Genomic DNA, 20,302 nt, shown 5'->3' with positions numbered 1-20,302 from the left:
CGGGGACGCGGCGCGGAGGGGAGCGGTGGAAGTTTGACAGCGCCGGCGTGTGTCTCCCGCCGCGGACCGGGGGCGGGAGTGCAGCGGCTGCCCTTGGGCGGGCACGGCCGCGGCCGGGGGCGGGGGGCGCTCGCGGGGCACCCGCTAGGCCCGGTGACCCACTTTGCTCCTGTCACAACTCCCGGGCGCGTCGGGAGCGCTGCCCGCCTGGCCCCGCGCCCGCCAACCGGGCAGGGCGGGCGCAGGACTCCCTGGCATCCCCCGGGCCGGGCCGCGCCGGGCCGGACCGAGTACAGCGCGGGCGGCACCTCCCCCCGCGGCCCCTCCGCCGCCGCTCCCCGGGGCAGCTCGTCCCGCGGGCGCCGGGGGACGTGCCCGGCCCCGCCGCCCCACGCGCGGGGGAGGTTTCCGCGGCGGCCCTGCGAGCGCGGGTGTTTACAGGGCGGGCGGGCGGCGGTCGGTGCCCGCTCGGCCCCGGGCCCGCCCCGCGGCGGGACAGCTCTCAGCTCTGCGGGGCCTCGGGCGGCGGCGGGAGCGTGCCCCGCGCCCTCCCTGCGGCAGGTGGGCTGGAGCTGCGGGGTTGCGTATGCACTTGTAGGCTTCCCCCCCACCTTTTTTTTTTTTTTGTTCCGATAACTTTATTGCGATAACTGCAGCGTGTTCACTCTCGTAAAACCTGCGGGATTCTCAGTAGACCCCGGTCCTTTTTCGAGTTCCTGCGGCCTTAAAGTCAGTGTTAAATACTGCATGCATGCAGGTGTGAAATCCGACCAGCACCAGCGAGGGACTGGAAATCAGTGGTACTTCAATTTTGTGTTTGGGTTAAGGTGGATCAGGATTTTTGGTTGGTTTCACTTTCAAATTCCAGATACTTTAGGCCTCGGTATAAATTGGAAATTTTTTTTTTTTTCCATGAGGAGGAGTGCTTATGAACTAATCAAATATATTTGCAGTGAGATTTTTGTGAGGCCGTTGTTCTCATGTGCTGATAAGAGTTAACCTACCAAGAGGCACAGGGAAAGTTAGATAGGCTTTGGCTGGAATATGAAACTGCATGTAGAAGTACAGTGGCCAATCATAGAAGCTGATGCTCTGAATCCTTGAAGTAGGTATTTTTTTTTAAACGACTGGTTGACAAACAGTGCTTTTGGTGGCAGTATTGACTTGACCTGCCCTGCCTCTTCCTTGCTCCAGCTGCACCAGCACAACGGTTCGTGGAATTGTGTCCCATAACTAGCTTGAGGAAATGATCCAGGTTAAAATTAACTACCATGGTTTTATGTTTTTGTTTTTTCTTTTTAATGTGGTTATATTTAACGTGTATAATTTCTCTGGCTAACAGGTGTGACAGGAGGCAAGAGGATTGTTTAAGCAAATACCCTAGAGAAAGAAGTACTTGAGAAATACACCTCCACTGTGGTAGTCCTGGCAAAGTTCAGTATGAACAGTCGCAGTTGTTTCACAATGTTCAGTTTTACAGAAATAATATTGACTTTGTTTATAAATATCTGTGGGGTTTGGACCTGTTATTTGAAATTGGACAGCATTTGATTGTTGTAACAGAGGGATTCTACTTGAAAGTAACTCTGCTTTTAGTTTTTTTTAATAAATTAAAATATTAATTTTCATATGTATCCACTCAAACTCCTTACAGACATGCTTTCAGATTACCAGATATAATGTATTTGGTTTAGGTTCTTTTTGTGGAATATGGCAACCTTGTCTGAGAATTTTGTTGGTAAGGCAAGGGTTACTGCTTCTTAACAAGCAATTCAAACAGGGAAAAAACCCCCAAACTTCCGGGTTGATATTTAATAGTTTAAGGTGCCACTCAGCCGTGCCTTGTTTTTTATTTCTTCTGCTTCATGTTCTTGCATGGAAATGTTTTAACACATTTAGGTAGAATAAAAGAATGTGTGGAAAGCAGTGTGTTTTCATTACTAGTGCTCTCCTAAGGACCCCCAAACCTCTGCTGTAGGTTACTTTAGTCTCTTTGTACTAAGCAATTTAAAAACTGAGTGGTAATTACCTTAAATTTAATTTGCAGTGTTGGTTAATTAGCTTCTTAGTATAGAATTACACAGAAGTCATGAATCTTTGTGGTTGGATTGGTCTTGCAAAAGAAATTGCTGCTTTTAAGAGCTTTGAACTTTTGCTTTATTCCCCCCCCCATTTTAAATTTCTGCAAAAAGTTGAATATTAAATGTGAGTTGATATTAAATAGGAGTAGAGGTGTTGCCCTCCACCTTCTCCATATGTTCTTTCTACGAAATATTTTTATCAACTTGGAAAGTTGTGAATTTTTTATTAAAAATGAATAAACTTGTATTGAAAATAGTTGTGAATCAAAAATGCAGTTTGCTTCACTAGGTAATTTCCTCATTTGAAAGCAGTTCCTTTTTTATCTATGCTTTCCTTCAGGAGATAACATATAATTTGTTGTCAGTGCCTCGTGGTTTCAGCTTGGTTTTATAGATGAAGACTATGGGTAGCTGTCCTCTTAGAGTAGAAAATTAGTACCCTAATACAGTTTTTAATACAAAATATAATTCAGAAGAAGTGGAATTACAGCTGAAAGGTGCCTTTTAATCGCATTGTCATGAGTTAGTTTTTCTCGAGGCAAAGGCTTTGGTAGATCTCTGAAGTAAAGAAAAGTTCATTTTAGTGTTTCAGCCTTTTTAAAGTACTAGCTTCTCTGTGAGCACTGTGAAGGTCAAATGTGAAAGCAGGTGTAGAACTGTTTCTCAGGATTGGAGATGTTACTAGGTAGTGGCATAGCAAAGTCAGTAGTGATTGTTCCTGCCATTCTTACTTTCTGTTTATTTACTTCACAAGGTATTTTTAACCTTTCAGTGTTAATGAACTGGTTCACCACTGAAGGGGGGCACAAGACCAGGAGAGTCACCAGGCTGTTGGAAGAGCAGTGTCTGTTTTACAGTAGCTTTATCTCTAGAGGCAAAAAAATGTGTGAGACTGCAGATAGTCACCAAACCATTCAACTGTTTCTCTCATCTTAAGCCTGTACTGAATTATTGTTAGTAGCATTGATATTATTTTGGATTTAGTGGTCTTTCAGAATAAAAAGACATGTTGGAAGCACATCTTCATTCCCTTAGCAGAATCTGAAATTAAAGATCTCAGTGTTTCTCCGTAACAAGCAAATTTGGGCAGATCTGTTAGGAAGGTACCTCTTTGTGTTCTGTGAGGTGGTCAGTCTGGGGAAAGGAACTTACTAGGATAGTTGGTTATTTTGTTTAGTCAATGGGAATCTGTAATAATTTAAAACTCTGACAGACATTACACTGTTTATTTGTTGAAAGACTTAAAAGATATGAAATGCAAAATCATGGAAGAGGAAGGAGACTCAGGGTTAATGCAGTTGCCCTGAAGGATTGAATTCTCTATCCCTACTGCTGCCACAAAATTCCATGTAAAAGCCACTTTAATTTTGGTAAACCTCACCTCTGAGTGTTTTAATTGATAGTCTTAGTGTTCTCTTATCATACTTTTTGTGTGTATTATAAATTCTTTATTATAGCTACTTTTAGAATATATAATCATACATAAAATGTTTTGGTCCTCTGTGGTTGTCATATTTTTAATATTATGTGGAAATAACAAGGTTTCACAGATTCTCTCAACAGTTTAGGGCTGCACACTTTGGACTCTTTCCAACTGTTGCATTTTGTCATTAAAATCAGCGAATAAGTTTCCTTATTCTGTAGTGATGTTCTGAGTATATTATGAAATCATCATTAATAGTATTAATATTTTATTAAATATAGATCCTTAAAAATTAGTTATATATATGAGATTCAGGAGTGATAGTGACTTATATTTTGAGTGCGACGCTTTTGAAGCTCAGTATATACTACTATGGGCATTCCTCATATTCATGATAAAAATGTAGCCAAATTAGGAAAAAATGTGGCTACTTCAATGCTTTTTTGTTAAAACTATGTGTATGATCATCTCAGAGTATGTGAGAAGGCTTCAGTTTTGAAGCTAAAGTCATTTTACCAATAATGACAGCCTGGTACCACAAGATAAATGGTGTTAGACTATTTTCCTTTTGTTGAAACAAAACACTTCTTGGAGTAAGACAGATCCAGGATTTTTAAAATAAATATATGTGACATAATTCTTCCATAGGGGTCTTTCTAGAGTTCGACTAAAAAGGATATCATACTTCTGAGATGGTTTTGATGTATGTTATTTTGGTATATGGCAGATCCATAAAATAATACGGAGGAGTCAAAATTTATTTAGATGGGTTTTGTGTGTTCAGCTCCAAATAAAATGGGTATCTGTGTTAGAGGTTTCTAGGTTTTCACTAGTAAAGTTTTCCAGAGTTGAACACTGAAGTTTTGTTCTCATTCACATCTTCCAGAATCTTATCATAACTGAGCATCTTGGCATCTAAATCTGTTTACTATTCATAAATTAGGCAATCTGTAAATTAGGCCTTCACTTGTTCAAAGGCATGTTCAAACCACACCTCAGGCACACCTATGGAATTGGACCTGGACCAAAACCCTGTGGTGACTCTCCCTTTTGTTCAGAAGCACAAAGGAGTGAGGAGGAAGAGGCTTTGTTCATGTCTCCTGTAAAAAAAAGAAACACCCAAAATAATCAAAACTCCAAAGCCTGGAACCTCACTTTTCCTTGCAGACAAATGATTAAAGTCTAATTGGGCTAAAGAGATATACCAGTCCTGTTGTTTTCTTGGAGAAAAAGGAGATGATATATATTCCTTTATTCTGGCCTGTGTTCAGTTTAAAATTTTGAATGCCATTACAAACGGGAACCCAAGAATTATATCTCTTCTTTGCGGCTTTAGAGAGGCATGAATACTTCTGATGCTGGTCTGTCCAGTAAAGCTTTAATTTTACTTTTGCTTCCATATTCTGAAAATTGCCACTGAAATTAAAAGTTAGGAGTTGATGCATCTTCCCAGTGTGATGCAGAGCCTGCTGAGAAATTAGGGTTTGAACCCTGAAGACTAGAGATTGGCTTTCCAGTTTCTGTGATGCAGGTTACTGTGCTGTAACCCCGTGCTGCTGGACAAATGAGAGCACCTCTCTTCCCCTCTGCTGGCATGTTAAAAGAATATAGTGCTCCTGCTTTGATGGGGGAAGCTTAGCTGTGTGTATGGCAAGGACAGGGACCTGGATTGTGAGTACTAACCTTACCCATGTCCTAGGCCTCCAGAAACAGGTGAAAGCAAAATACTGTGTTCACTGGTTGCTTATATAGTTTGTGTCTCTGTTAACTTTTGAAAAAGTCTTGCTGAATGATGCACCTCTCCCTGGTTTCAGTACTTAAGAATTGTAGATCCTTTTTTATGGAATCCCCTTTTTGTGCCCTTAAAACAGGGCACAAAAGTGAAGACTGTGCTGCTTTGGGGTCTGCTACAAACAGAGCAAGCCACAGAACTTGCTAGCCATGCTGCATAGTAGTGGTCTTGCTGTGGGACACCTAGAAAAGGAGGAATACCTGGGAATGGGCTGATCATTCAGCATGATGTCAGAATTTTAAGTACTTCCTAGCAGGGAGTAGTATTGCTGCGACCTCATCGACAAGAGTTGTTAGCTTGCAGCATCACGTGTTTGTGAGTGTATCTCCGTTGCTTGCAGAAGAATGATCCCAGATCCCGTAAGCACCTCATTATCTGCTGAACTGGTAGATCTCCAGAAAGTTTCAGCACTTTCTTCATTGAGGCAAGTATTTGTGAATATAGAGGCCAGGCTGGCTGCTAAGAAGTGGCTCTTGTGGGAGGTTAATGTGTGAGTTTCCTAATGTACATTAGAAACACTGTGGAAATACATATTTTTACATCTTAAATTATGATCTTAATGAAAGCATGAGATACTAAGCTGCCTAATAAAAAAGGTACTTCAAAGCACATTAATACAGCTAATTTAATATTTAAAATTCTGAGAATCCTGCTGCTGTTACAAATAAAACATAAGTCTCCATTTTTATGTTTGAGTAAAGTTTTTAATGAAGTAGTTAATAATAGTTTCTGGCATTTAAGGGCATTTGAAGTCTTTGGTGGCTATTTCCTTGCATGTTAAGTGTAATGTCAGTGACTGCCTGTTGGGTTTTGGCTGTTACTGACATGCACCTTGGCAGAACAGTGTTCCAGGAGTTTAGAGGTTGCTGTTGAGAAGATAGAGTTGTGAATACAGAGAATGTAGACTCCTGTTGGTGTGCTAAGGTAGAAGGTATGTAATTTTTCAGATTACTCTTGCTAGAGATATGTTAAATGCTTGGATTTTCACCAGTCATCCAAAAGCCTCAAGATATATTAGGAGAAAAAACCTATCTTGTTTCATGTGGTAACTTTCCCACCTTAGTTCCCCAAAGCTTAATTTGAAACCTACATGTGAAGTTGTAAAAAGATAAAAAATATTTTGCCAAAAACTTCTTATTTCCTTGGCTCAATATACAACTAAGAAATTTTCCTCAATTAAAAGCTGTAGGGAGTTGCCTTTTTTAAAGCTTGATTTCCTAAGAAGATGTGATTTATGCTTTTTCCTTGTTTTCTCTCATTCTTTCCTTACATATTCACCAGTAGCTTTTGAAATAGTTGATCAATTGTAGCCATGCTTGTAGGAGGGATGGAAATCAGTCTGTAATGTAACCACAGGTTTTGGGAAAATGGGCAAGCTGGATATAGAGAAATGTGTCACTGCCCTGTCTTGAATGAGACATAATGCAATGGGATTTTGGTACTGACCTGTTTTTTTCAGTGTGCACTGGGCCTGTGTTGGGTAGGAGACCAGGAGTTGTTTGCATCATCAGGGCTTGAGGAGACAGGAAGAATATTGGGCTGTTTGGAAAGGGAGGGGGACCAACAATATCATAGTGTGACATTATAGCAAAATAATAATAAAAATAATATTTTTCTGTCAGCATAAGAGCAAAATACAGTATTTCCCAAATCAGATTTCCAGTAAGCCCACTCCTCTGTCTTGTAACACAGAGTTACTTGTTGAAAAGCAGGAGCTGAATTTATGTCTAGAACGGCATTTCTCAGCTTCTTTCCTGTCTGACCTGTATTTGCGTTACTTATTTATCATAATAAACAGCAGAGTGAAATCAACTTGAAGATTTTTATGAAGTCTCAGTAGAGAAATGTAGCATGTCCTGCTGATTGGTTTGGAAAAACTGAAAATCTTAGTAATGCTTAAAGTGAAGAAAACTTTATTAGCTTGTGCTGCTTTTGTTTCTAGAGAATTCTCTGCTGTATAATATGAAATATACTTGTCAAGACTCATAATCTTCACAAATTTTAATTTATTGATTTTAAGTATTAAAATGGTCAATTTAAAAATATCATAACAGACTGCAAAATAGTTTTTTATGCTTGTGCTTGTTTTAAAGTAGTTTTCATAGTAACCACAAATACCCTAAAGGAAGCAGGGTTTTCCTCCACTGTGAGTAGAAAAGCAAGTAGCAGCATGAATCACAGCTTCCAAGAACTGTCAGAATAGAAATGCAGATTCTCTCTCTCTCTCTCACATACACACACACACACACACACTTTCCTGTCAGTTTTAATGTAGTAATGTGATTTAATAAAGTTTTCTTGCCATCCACAGCAGTAACATCCATTATGTGTAATCAAGCTACTACTAGGAGTTGTGTGTTTGAGAACTACTGTTCAGAGCTAGTATGGTAGTTCCACTGATAGCAATTTTACATATCATATATTTTTCTGGAACTGTTTTTGTTGTTATGATGTTCTACTTCATTTTTTAATATAGTCTTTTTTTCCAGCTCAGAAGCATTAGCTAAACATTTTGTGCTGCCCTAGAGCTTTTCATGATGTTTCATAGATAATAAGATAGAGTTTCAGCCTTGAGAAGCTTGTGATCTGAATTTCACTGACATAGAAAATGATGACAGTGACCTCAGAAAGGGGGACAAGGATTCAAGTTAATAAGCGAGTCATAGTGAGTGAATTAAACAAAATCTCATTTCTAAAAAGATGATAAGATTGATCAGCAACAAGTAATATGAGAATATAGAAGCAAAAGGCAGCATAAAGCAAGTCCAAATAATATACAGATTTGGAGGAAAAGAAGCAAAATATTTTTCAGGATCTGGAAATCATAATGAGATCAGAAAAGTAGTCTGGATCAAGAGGAGGAGTAACTAGAAGTTTTAATGAAATAGAGCAGAAAAAAGATCTATAGAAATTTACAGATTATGTTGATCGGTTTAGCTCTTCTGAAGAAAAAAAAATGAGACAGGAAAATGATTTGGGAATATGACAAACTGTTTTGATCAGTTTGGCAGGGAGGTTAGGACACAAATTCTACTAATAAGATATTTTTTTTACCCCTTTAAGAAATTTAGCTGTCACTCGAACTTGCTTTTAAAGTGAGTGGCAAAATAACAGGCATCTGTGCCTGAAAATTGCATCTCAGGCATTCCTGTTGCTCTGTTGCTACCTTCTATTACACACAATTTTTCTGCAAGCTGGAGGACTTAATATGAATTTCAGTACAATTTAGAGTGGGGCTATAGAAGTTTTTACCATCAGCAGTGATTGACACACTACCATTTTATCCAAGTCAAAAGGATTACAAACTTTTTTTCACTAAAATAACTGGAATTGCTTTTCCAAATTATTTTAGTTAAATTTGTACTGCCTTTATATAGACAATTGGATTTATGGTTGATTTAGATTGAGTTACATTAAACTTTATGTTGCCAACAGAGGAACTAAAAATAATCTTTCATAAACTGGCATAGATTTTTTTTAAATGTACCTTAACTTCCTGCTCTATAGAATATGTATTGCCATTTCTTATCTACATGCTAGTATTTGATTCAAATCATTGATTTTTAACATTTCATATTTCATTTGACCACTTAGAAAAATAGATATGTAGGTGTTAATGGTCTGTATTTCTTATCCCATTAGACTTGGCAGTAGATCTTCTTCAAACACTGGCATTCTTTTTCCCCAGACTGACAGCTTCTTCTTTCTATGTTATATGTACTGGGAGACAAAGTGGTAAAGAACAGGGGTTTAGAAGTTACTTTGTTTTGGCTATTTTATGTCAAAGGAAATCCACCAATCCTTGCATACAATGGAAGGGAATAGATTTATGTATGCCTTAAAGGATATGCTTTGCCACATGGGAGTGCTGAATAGAAAATATCAGCAGTGGGTCAGTAGCAGTAGATTTTTCCAGCAGGATTATCATCAGTTAGATGATATTACCAAGTTGGTGCATGTGAATTTAAAATACAACATGGTGTGTAGTAGTACAGAATTAATGAGCTGTAGCAGGTGAGGAGCTCTTTCTTCGTGGAATAAGTAGAATGCTTGTATGTAAAAGTCTCTGTTGTATAGTTAGCTTTTGCTCAGCACATCTTACTGAAATTGGTTTTTTCTTAGTGAGGGGAGTTTGATGAGGGGAGTCTTGTGCTGTCTGCATGCCATCTTCTCTGAGAGTTTCAGGTTGTATGCTGAGGTAGTTCATGTGTGCTGTTTGAACCATAGTACACACAGTTAAGATTTTATTGGTGCAGTTTCTTTCCAGAAGTTTGCATAGTGTATTATTAATGTTCTGCAAGGTCATAATGCAATCCAAAGCAATTGTAATGCAGTAATTCTAATATTGATGTTTTGTAGACATCATTACATCTGTAAATTTCGTGTTACCGTTGGGCTATTGCATTTGTCTCATGGGTTTGGATTTCAGACAGTGCTGGAGCTACGTAAAGGTGGTGTGCAATGTTGTAATGCTCCTTCATGAGTATTTACATCATTCTCTTGAATAGAAAAATTAGAAAGTGAATTTTTTGACTATTTAAGGATGCATATGAAATTACTGAAATGGCAGGAGAGAAAACAGAAATAATCAAGGGCTCATCCCCAAAAACATTTTTCAAACAGATTTTCATTAAATGATGGGTTTTTTGTTGTTTTTCAGAAGACCGTGCCAAAGAAGACTTTTACTCAGATGACATCACATTTGGACTACTAATGCTACCCACCCACTCTACAAGGCACAATGTATTTCTAGGTAATTTAAGTAAGTATCTAGATATTATTGCTACTAGAACAGTAATGCTTTAAGGAGAAACAGCTCTTTTTGAACCTCAGGCAAGGTAGACATTCCACTTCAATTTGAGATTTAAATTAATGGTGTGCGTGGGCAAGAATAAACTTCAAATAAGCTTTTTGTAAGCTTTTATCCTGTACACTGGAGCATGGAATGAAACAACTGAACTGTACCTGAGCTGCCTTGGAAACTAGAAGGAAGAAAAAGCCCAGACCTTGTGAAGGCACTGTCCCCAGCAGTGCAGCGTGCTAGTGTGGCTCTGTGGTTTCTGGAGAATAAGCTAATATCTTTCCCAGGGATGTGTTGCAGTGGGTGAGCGTATGTACTGCCATGCTCACTGCTTTTCTGAGTGTTTTTTGTTTGTTTTATTTTGTACTGGTCTTTTGTTTTTGTTTTGTTTTGGATTTTTTTTTGCAACTGCTCTTGTTGGGGTGACTTAATACTCCATTCATGTAAGGATATAACAGAAGAATGCATCTTAATGGGTTCAATTACCACTATCTCTGTTCACATGTTGCCTTATTATGAAAATGTTGCTTCTCCCTGCTTCCTTGATTGGACACTTTGTCCAGCTGAGGATGGGCCAGTAGGTGCAGATTTTCATCTTTGCAAGATTTGTCCTTGTTGTATCTTGCAGTAAGGTTTCTGATTGCTTTGTGCATCACACAGAGGGAAGCACAGAGCAGCAGGGTAGTTTATTTATGGTTCATCTTTTGAGCAACAAAGGGATTTTGATTCAGTGGATCATGGCCATGGCCCTCTGTAGACTTCATGTATATGTTTTTATGTTTTATCTTTCTAAGTAGGTGTTATTTTTCAGATGTTCTGTTTTTTTGACTGGGTCAAAACATACACTTTTATACTGGGTCAAAAAAACCCCAAGAAATCGGTCTATTATGTAGAACAGGCATTGTGCCAATCTTGCTGAAATGGGATTATTTTGTATTGCTGGCAGAAAGCCTTCCTGTATTCCTAGTGGCTTATAATGCATTGGAGGTGCTTGGTCGTACATGAAGTATGGTCATGAATGGAATTACAGGTAGCAGTGCTTGTAGTTAATGATGCTTGACACTTTCTGTTCCAGAACCCTGGTTTTAGTTGCCTATAATTTACTAAGACTTAAATCTCTATGTCTCCTTCACCTAAAATTTGACCAAGCATCAGCTTGTGTCTGAGGATGAGTTTAGAGGGAGGAATGTGCTGTTTTCTTGATGTAAAATACAATGAAAATTTTGCCACTGGAAAAATAAAGCAACGGCATGTGCTGGAGCAAGCACTCAGGGTTTTAGGAGAAACAAATTGTTACACTGCAATATTTTTTTCTGCTACCCCACTTACATTAGGCAGCATGATAGATTTCTGAAAATATGTTTTGTGCCAGTTCAATGAATTTCCCAAATCCATTTCATCTGTCCAAATCAGATGAGGTAGATATGTTCCAAATCCTTTTAGTCATAAGCAGACAGGGCTACTGAGCATGTTCTAGCTGGACTGTGAGAAGTAAACAGGTCTAATCTCCTTGACTCCATTGTAGTGTCAGGTGCAAACACTGAGTAAGAAGATTTTCTTCAGTACTCTGTGCTTTTCCTTAACTTTATCATGCATGTACTATTGATTCGGTCCTTCAAATTCTGCTTCAGCAGTGTATTTCCATAACTGTTGTTGATTTTTTTCATTCAGTTTTTCTCTATTCTTTGCTTTTTCTCTTTATTGCTTTTATGTGAACATTCTCTAATGTTCACAAGATCATTATTTTATCACAATAATATTGATCTTTTTGGACAGTGCAAGCTGTGTGTGGTTAAAAGTTATGAAATACTTCTTTTTGAGCAACCTGAAAACCTCTATGTGTTGTGCATCTTTGATATTGCTTTTCAAGTAACATTTTTAAAACATGAAGACCAAATTTGTTCTGAAATGGAAAGGCAATAGAATATACTTAAAATTTTCAGATCATGTACATGTGAAAATTTGTATAGTGTTATCTTTCTTAAAAGACAGTTTTTCTTTAGGAATTGCTCTAAAGATATCTGATCTTTTTTGTTTTCATCTAAATTTAGCAAATATAGAGAGAAGCCCATTCTTTCATTTGCAAAATCTTCTGGAAATCTATTTGGATCTTGTATACTGAACGTCAGTGAAACTAGGTAAGTCTGAATAGTTTTGTTATTCTAAGCAACTAATGAATTAATTGCATGTGAAAAAAAAGGTTAAAAATCCTATTTGTAATTTACAGTTCTTGGAGAAACTCTGGCATGTAACCTAAAATCTAGAGGATTAAATTATAGTGTAAATTACATAGCTCAGAAAATAAAGGGCAGAGATTAAGCAGTATATTCCTGGCTTTACATCTTAGGTAAAAAGCTGTGTGTACACCAAATATATTTTATCTAGTGTTTCTTTAATGAAGTTATTGCATTCTACAGATCCCTTGATGAGCTTCCCTTAGTATTTCTTTGTTCCTGTGCCTGTTCTCCGAGATGATGTTTAGAACCAGGCTAATTTCAGTCTTACAGTAGACTAATATTCCTGTGTCATTAATCTGATTTTTCTCAATTCCCATAGTTGCTTAGCACAGGATTTAGAGATCAATTTGAGTCATTGCAGTAAGCCCATGATCATCTTTACCTCTTTTAAATTTTGGGTTAGGGGAAGTTAAATCACAGTAGTAGTACAAACCTTTTTCAGACTATACTATCTGACTTTCCAGGGAAAAAACAATACTGACACCTCTGTCTAAAAGTTCAGAGATGCAAGAATATTTATGTTTCCCTTACTGTACTTAATAGCACAGGTAATAGGAGGAAATGAATAAATAAATGAGAGAAAGGCTGAAAAAAATAAGGTAGCAAGAAGAGAAAATATTTGAAGTGAGAAAACAGGACATGAAAGTTGAAGTAAATAAGTGAAGAAAAGAGAAATGAAGCCTAAGAAACAGGGATATCTAGATTTATGTCTTCTGCTGAATTCTGGTACAGAGGAAATAAATTTTTGTGGAATCCAGTAAATAGTCTTTTATCATGCTTTTGTTTTACAATTGTGAGGCATTAAGAAGACTGCTTACAGAATTTTTCTGAAGTCTTTCAGTGCCATCAAGTATTCTGTTTATGACATGACATCTCTTTTGATTAGTCTGGTTTGAAAAGGTAGGATGTAATTCCAGTGTATGCCTTACAATTGCGATTTGAATGATTAAAACTGCTTTGGAGAAAATCTCACTGTTGTCTCCCCTTACCACTTGCTTGGCTCAATGTGTTTGGACTACATTTCTTTCTCAGAACACTAGTCTGTGAGTTCTGCTGCAGAGGCAGAGTGCTATTCTGTCTCTACTGGGGACATGGAGTTCTGCATCAGTCATGAAATACCCGGAAAAATTTGAATGGTCCATGTGATAATGATGTTTGCTTCTGGAGACCAGATGAAATCTAATCCAAAATAAACCCTCTTGAACAGCTAGCATAGGAGTGTCAGCACCAGCTGCTTTGATCTACTGATCCATTTCTACGGTTTCAGATTACTTTCTAATGGGGACAGAGCCATAGTTGTTCACTTTGGTTATAGGTCAGTAGATGAGGGCAGTGAACCTCTAAGATATGTATCTATACTTCAAGTACAGCCATGAGTTTGGGTGCTGATTTTGAAAAATTTTGAAGTACCAGAAATACTTTTTTTCAATTTTTGTAATATAAACTGTGTAAACAAATAAATTCTGTAAATGTCAGTGGTTCAAATGACTAAATTGTACCTGCCTTTTGTAATTCTGATGGATTAGTTGGTGTTTTTTCCATGCTTGTATTTTTAAATTGTTAAACAGAGGAGTCTTCTGATTTCTTTAATTTTATAATTTTGGTATAGAATTCGAAAATATGTATGCTTCCCACCCCAGATTTTTGCTTGAGTTGCTCATCTGCATTGATAAAACCCCAAGGCCAGTGTTTTATGGCAGTCATTAAGTAAGATGATTAAGTAAGAGCAACACAAAAAATGAAAAAGAGATGGTCTTTGCAGGTTTTTGCAGTTATTACACTTTTTTGTGCCTTAGCTGTCTTGAATCATGACAGACTTTTTTTTTTTTTGGCCTGGAATGAATTCCTCAGTTGTCAAGGTGTTGAAAATCTGAGTAATATTTAGGTGCTGGTGTTAAATCATTTTATCTTGAAATAGCAGTTGAAAGAGTAGTCTCCATCTGCCCTGTTTAAAGTTCAGATTTCCAAGCATTTTGCATGCTTAACTGTAGTATAATATCTCGCATATCTAAGCCAGTAATTAAGGACTAAATTCAGCTATGTTTCTTGTTTATTAGTTATTTGCAGAATCTTGACCTTGGCTTTCAGCATTTTTTCCAGAAAATTTTCAATATTCAATGAAGATTTCTGTTGATAGGGATGTTTCAACCTACTATCTTTTAAAAATATAATCATTAATATCCACCCAAAACTATTAAGCTTGTAAGCAGCATAAGTAGCAGCAGCATTTTGAAACTGTTTGAAAAAAATTAGTCTTTAATAAAAGCAATGAAGTTATTTTCAGTATTATTTAATTTGTTCAGAATTGAGATATAAGCCTCAATTTAAACTGAAGAAAAATGTTGAGAGTCAAAATGTGAGTTATAAGCCAGTAAGTTCTGAAGACTCCTCATTAAGTAATCTTGCCTTAAGAATATTTCACTGTTAGGTTGAAGTGCTCTGTTTGTGTATTTTTTCATGTGTTTGGTGTAAGTAAACTGTTTCAAGCTTGAATGAGTACTTAAATACAATACAGCTGTTTTCATTGCCCTGTTAAGCTATAGCCTGAACATAAAATTCATGTTAGTTTCAGGATTTCCTTGAATATTGATAACTTTTGTTATCCCATTCCTCAGTACCAGTGTTTCATGGGCCACTAGCAAGATCCTAGGTCTTTGAAACCATTCTCACAATGTGAGCAGAAGGGAATTAAATAAAACCTGATTGTAATTTTGATTTTTGATAACTGATATATTAATTGTAAATTGAAATAGCTATAATACTTTTATAAATATTTCTTAGTGTTGCTTTTAGGGACTTAAGTGCTGGATGATCTAAGTCAGGTTTTGCTAATTGAGCAAAGAGCCCTGTGAGGGATAGAACCACCCACTGTGAAGGGACCTCGATCCCAGCAGGGAGGGTCTCTGATGGTGGGAGTGACTGCCAGAGTGACTCCTGGATGGTCAGACAGGGAACTTCCCTTAACCTTGGGATCTCAGGAGTCCAGAGCTTTGAGGGGCAGGAAATGAGCACTCAGAAACAAGTATCTTGGTACACAGAAATAACCTTCTGTGAAAGAAAAACTTGGGAATTGTAGAAGATAAAAATTAAAAAACTGAGGAAGGGCATTTAAAGGCACACAAATGTAGCCCTAAGTAGTTGATATGATTTTTTTTGTTAGGTATTATAGATGGTAAAGAGGACTAATAGTTCTCACAGGAATAACTTCGAGGACATATTTGAAACTTTGTAGAGTTTATATGGGGTGTCAGAATAGAATCTGAATTTCCAAAAAAGGAGCTGAGTTTTGACCTTTCCCCATGCTTAATCTAATTCTGAAAATTCTGATCTTAAATATTGTAGCTGCAAAGTTTTTAAGAGCTTGGTGTAGAATTTCCTGATACATTTTGTCTTTCAGTCAATATCACGATCTTAAAATATTTTTGAAGGAATGGGAGACACATGACAGAATTTTGCTCTGAGCAATGAATTAGTCTGCAAGGTATTAAAAGCCTTCATTATAAAAATTCCCTGTGCCTGAAGAGTAATATTCTCATCATAATAAATTTAATTTACAATTAAATTGACTGGAACCAATATTTTGAAGATGATTCTGATATATGAGAAGAAGCAATTTGTTGTTTGTCTTTTGTTGTTTCTCTGGTGACCCTCAGAAGGTGATTTCAGTAGGTTTTCTGGACTTAGCACAAGCTCTGAAAGTTTCAGAGGAGGGAGTGTGTGCTTCTACTGCTCAGGAGAATAAAGGAAAAGTGAGAAAATTTGTTATCTACATAAATAGATAATGGTTTAGAAACACAGACTGTTAAAAATGTTAAATGCTAGTGTTACTTTAAACTGTAATTTTTCTTTGAGCTTTGTTTCCTGAACATTCAGAAATTCAGTTGTGTTCAGTGCTCTAATGTTTGAATTAAGATACTCTTCCTTTATTTCCTTATAAGAATATATGCAGAGTGATTACGGTAAAATTAAATTTGGAGTTGATTTTATGTACTTTTTCTTCTTGCTGCATTGCTATTTCTGTTTAGTTCATGCAGCACTCTCTCTTTTGTTACAAGAAGGTATCTTTTCTAACTGAACAAATCCAATGTGACTAGATGCTGGCTGGTTTTATTTCCTTTGGTTCTTGCTTGTAGCAGGGTGCAAAAAGATACTTACTATCTATACCCAAAGTGGTTACTGAGTGTTTTGCCAAAAGTTGCTAGGGACAATAAAACTAAACTTGTTTTTGTCTTAGTTTTACTTATTCTTTAGCCAAAACAAGAGTTACTTCCTCTCTGTATCAATTGCAAAACTCTTCTGGTTTGTTGCTTTTTTGGGAGTTGTGTTTCTGCTTTGGTTTGGTTGGTTGGGTTTGTTTGTTTATTTGTTTTTTTCTGGGGGGAGGGGGTCCCTTTCCCTATTAAGGCACTTCTTGCCTTTGTGACATGAAGTACTTGTCCTGTATCTCAAGTCTTGCAATCACAGTAATTCCAGTTGAACCCAGATTCTTCTGGGCTGAAAGTTCTGACAAAAAGAGTAATGCCAGTGTTTTCTTTAGTGAAATTAAAATCTGGAATTCTCTGTGTATAGTGTTGAGGATTTTTTTCACAGTGTAAGCTTGTTTTTTCAATAACAGGTAATTGTATTGAAGAATAAACTGAAAGATATGGGAGGCATTATAATTCTAGAAAATTAAGTTCTTTACTCCTGTTAAAGTCCTATTAACCATAGGAATATAATAGCAAGCGTGCTAATACAGAAGTGTGTTTGGCCACATATTTTTTGGATAGAATCATAGGGTTGTTTTGGACCTTAAAGATCATCTAGTTCCAGTCCTCCTCCTCCATGAGGAGGGGATGCCATTCACTTGATCAGGTTGCTCAGGATCACATCCAACCTGGCTTTGAACACTTCCAGGGATAGGCCATCCAAAACTTCTCTGGAAAACCTGTTCCAATGCCTCAGCACCTTCTGAATAAAGAATTTTTTACTAGCATCTAATGTATATCTTTGCTCTTTTAGGTTTAAACTGTTCCTCTTTGTTCTGTATCTGCTTGTGTAAAAAGTTGTTCCCCCTCTTTTTTAAAAGCCTCCTTCAAGTACTGGAAGGCTACAGTGAGGTTTCTGTGGAGCCTTCTCTGCTTCAGGCTGGAGAACCTCAGCTCTCAGCCTGTCTTCCACAGGAGGGGTGCTCCAGTCTTCTGATCATCTTTGTGGCCTCCTCTGGGCTTGCTTTAAGAGATCCATGTCTTTCTTGTGTTGAGGATCCGAGAGCTGGATACAGTCACTCCTTGTCATTTGCCTTGATCTGGACATAGAGTCATTGACCACAGCTCTCTGGCTGTGTCCATCCATCCAGTTAGTTTTCCCTCCAGCAGTCCACCATTAAAACCTATGTCTCTGCAATTTGGTGAAAAGGATCTTGAGTGGGACCATGTCAAAAGCCTTACAGAAGTCTTTAGATGACATTGGTTGGTCTTAACCTTGTCAGCTGTTGCTCCGTCATAGAAGGCCACCAGATTGGTCAGGCATGATTTGCCCTCAGTAAAGCTGTGCTGACTGTCTCTGATCACCTGCTTGTGTTGTATGTGCCTTAAAATTGCTTCCATGATCTTCCCAGACACAGAGGTGAGGCTCATTGTTCTGTGGTTCCCTGGATCTTCATATCTCCCTTTTTTTTAAAAAATAGGACTGATGTTTCTGTTATTCCAGTCAACAGGGTTTTTGTGCGACTGCCATGGCTTTTCAGGTATGATGGAGAGTGGCATGGCAACATCATCTCATCAGGTCCCATAGACTTGTGCCTATTCAGTTTCATCAAGTGGTCCCAAACCTGCTCTTCTCTTACAGTGGAAATCACTGAAATGACCATCCCCTAGTGCTTCCCATGTTTTGTTTTGTCCTTATTTCAGTTACCTCATTCATTTTCCTTTTGTTACCACTTTGTGGTCTTCAAAATGATGTGCAGGACTTCTGGGAAAAGTAGTGGGTGGAGGTAGGGAGGGGGAGGAGCTACTTGTTTGGTAATTTTTGACTTGGACTGCACTTCAGTGTTGTAGCTTAAAATTTTCCAACTGTCTCATTTTATGGAAATGTGAAGTCTCACTTCTTTCATTTTGAAGATGCTTCCAGTGAAGTACACTGCCTACTCCATTTTCAGGCAGGCAAACAGTCCACTCTTCACAAGAGCCTTACAGAATAATTTAGCTGTGCATGAGTCACCCATGCTGGGAAATTTAGGCACCAGAAGCACTTCCACAGCTGCACAGATCATGGATTGTGCAATCAGCTTGTAAAAAGTAAAGTGGTGACTAGCACTAAATATTTTTAGAAGTGTTTTTACTTACATGTATGCATTTCTGTGTGGTATAGATAATTAAATTTCAAATAAAATATTGGCTTTCTAAAACACCTGTCATATGTTCTTGGGTGTTGCTGTTAGCAACTGTTGTCAATTTAAAAAAAAATTATGTCAATTTGGTATACCTGCACAATTGTGTTACAAATAGTTGATGTTGGTATAAATCATTCATCAGATTGTCTTTGCTAGCTGAAGAGAGGGAATTTAATGTGGCCATGGAAATGAGTGGTCAGAGTAATGATCAAAGGCTAACATTACACAAACTTTTGGCTTGATCGAGGAGATTGGTAAAAGTGCTTACAAACAAAAATAGCTGTTAGGGTGTGAAGTGCCTGGTCTCTGTAGCCATGTAGTTACCTGTGTGGTCTGTGGGTATTGCTCTTGCTATCTTTCATGTGGTAATTCTTCATCCGTGGACAGATTCAGAGGAAGTACTGAATTAGTCTTACTTCTCCCACACTCTAGGTAAATACCCTGACCACGAGTTAGGAATAAGTTTTTGTCTCCCATTTAGAGAAAACCAACCACAGAAAAGAGGGCAAAACTAGAAAAAAAAAAAGAAAAAAAAAACCCAACAAAACAAAACCACCTACAAAAATCCCTTAAAATCCCTTGAGTTAATTTTGTTTAGTTGACTGGCATGTTTTTTAGTTGTCTGGAACTGGTGTGCCAGTTCCCCTCTAACCCCTCCCATCACTTTTTCATGTGGGCATAACTGAGAAGCAGTAAAATGTTTCTGGATGTGCTAGATAATTGTATCTTAAAGGAGTAAGTTGATGATATAAAATAATTTGATGTCCCTTAAAACTGATTTAAGACTCATAAGCTATATCCTTTATGGACTGTAAAGGGCGAGGATGAAGCAGGGCAGCAAGTAAGATTACAACCACTTGACTTCAGGAGAGCTAACATCTACCTCTTCAGGGATCTTCTTGAAAGAATCCCATGGAAACAGGAGTCCAAGAGAGCTGGTTGGTATTCAAGCATGACTCTTTTAAGGCTCAAGAACAATGAGCAAGAAGTTGGACAAAGGTGGCAGGAGACCTGCCTGAATGAATAAAAAACTGTTGTCATTTTTCAAGTGTAATCAGGAAATACACAGGAAATGAAAGCAGGGGCAGACTGCTTGGAATCAATATAAAGTACTTGTCAAAGTAGAAACATGGCGGGAAGGGCCAAGACCCACCTGGAATTAAATCTGATTGAGAATGTCAAGGACAACAAGAAGGGCTTCTTCAAATACATAAATAACAAAAGAAAAATCTAAGATAATGAGGGGACCCTAAATAAAATAAAAGGGGACCCTGGTGACAGAGGATGCAGAAAAGGTGGAGACAGTGAATGACTTCTTTGCATTGGTCTTTGCTGGCAAGACCAGCTCTCCAGAATATCTGACTCAGGAGACCAGGGTAAAGGAGTGTTGGAGGGAAGACTTTCCTTCAAGGAGGTCAAGGAGGATTGGGTTAGAGAACACCCAGGTAAACTGAACATTCACAAGTCTATAGGCCCTGATGGATTGCATCAGCAAGTGCTAAGAGAGCTGGTGGACTCCATAATGAGGCTGCTCATGAAAGGTCAGGGCAATCAGAAGTACTTGAGGACTGGAAGAAAGCAAATGTCACCCTGGT

General features: G+C 38.0%; 1 protein-coding gene across 4 annotated transcripts in view; it reads left to right on the top strand.

Moving 5' to 3' along the window:
• CLOCK (clock circadian regulator) overlaps positions 1–20,302 on the top strand; it is a 60,763-nt gene that overhangs the window by 217 nt on the left and 40,244 nt on the right. For 3 of the 4 annotated variants that reach the window (XM_030946928.1, XM_030946932.1, XM_030946930.1), the window contains exons 2-3: positions 9,957–10,058; positions 12,149–12,235. The gene's annotated coding sequence lies outside the window, so the exon portion shown is untranslated. Of the gene's footprint in view, positions 1–1,142; positions 1,256–9,956; positions 10,059–12,148; positions 12,236–20,302 lie in introns of those variants that run through there. The other variant, XM_030946929.1, reaches the window with a different exon arrangement.

This window comes from Camarhynchus parvulus, chromosome 4 (genome assembly GCF_901933205.1).
Source record: "Camarhynchus parvulus chromosome 4, STF_HiC, whole genome shotgun sequence".
Classification (NCBI taxonomy): domain Eukaryota; kingdom Metazoa; phylum Chordata; class Aves; order Passeriformes; family Thraupidae; genus Camarhynchus; species Camarhynchus parvulus.
The sequence above is the reverse complement of the archived record's forward strand: the minus strand, read 5'-3'. Positions and strand labels throughout refer to the sequence as shown.